Raw genomic sequence first — 704 nt, forward strand, 5'->3', positions numbered from 1 at the left:
TTTCTTAAAGTTTTTATTGTGAAAAACATCAAAGCTAAGAAAAAGGGAAAAATACATGTCAGCTTCACTTGTGTTCAGGAATTAATGCTTTACTGATTCACTTTATTCCCTGTGTTTGTGCTATGTGTGTGCATGTGCCTGTTTGCCTACATATGCTGTGCATGTGCATAGGTATGTGCACTTGCACACGTTAGTGTGTGCATGGGTATATGCGTGCATGTGTGTTCATATGCTAGTGTGTGAATATATTTGTATTGTGCACGTGCATATGTTTGGGTGTGTGCTGTGCCTGCCTGTGCACACACCTGTGTGTTTGCTGGAACCACTTGCAAGTTGGTTGCAGACTGAATTGTGCCCCAGATATGTCCGCACGCACCTGCTCTAACAATCCTGTGTAACCACGTAAAGATCAGAGATCTCAGGGATTTAAATGGATGGAGCAGGATGTCCTGACACAGAGTCTGTCTTCCAATGACTGTCACTGTCTCAGTAACATCCTTCACACCTTCTTTAAGCCCCATTCAGGGTCCAGTTTAGACTCCATTACATTCAGTCACCTGCCCCAGGTCCCCTAAAGCTACAATGTCACAGTTGGAGAGCCCGGCCAAGGCTGGAGGTGCCCCTCCTGTTGGCCTGGCCTCCAGGCCCTGCACTTGGGTCCTGTGTTCCCATCTCTCAGCCAGGCCCCGACTTGGATGGGGCTG

Source organism: Physeter macrocephalus, chromosome 11 (genome assembly GCF_002837175.3).
Source record: "Physeter macrocephalus isolate SW-GA chromosome 11, ASM283717v5, whole genome shotgun sequence".
NCBI lineage: Eukaryota > Metazoa > Chordata > Mammalia > Artiodactyla > Physeteridae > Physeter > Physeter macrocephalus.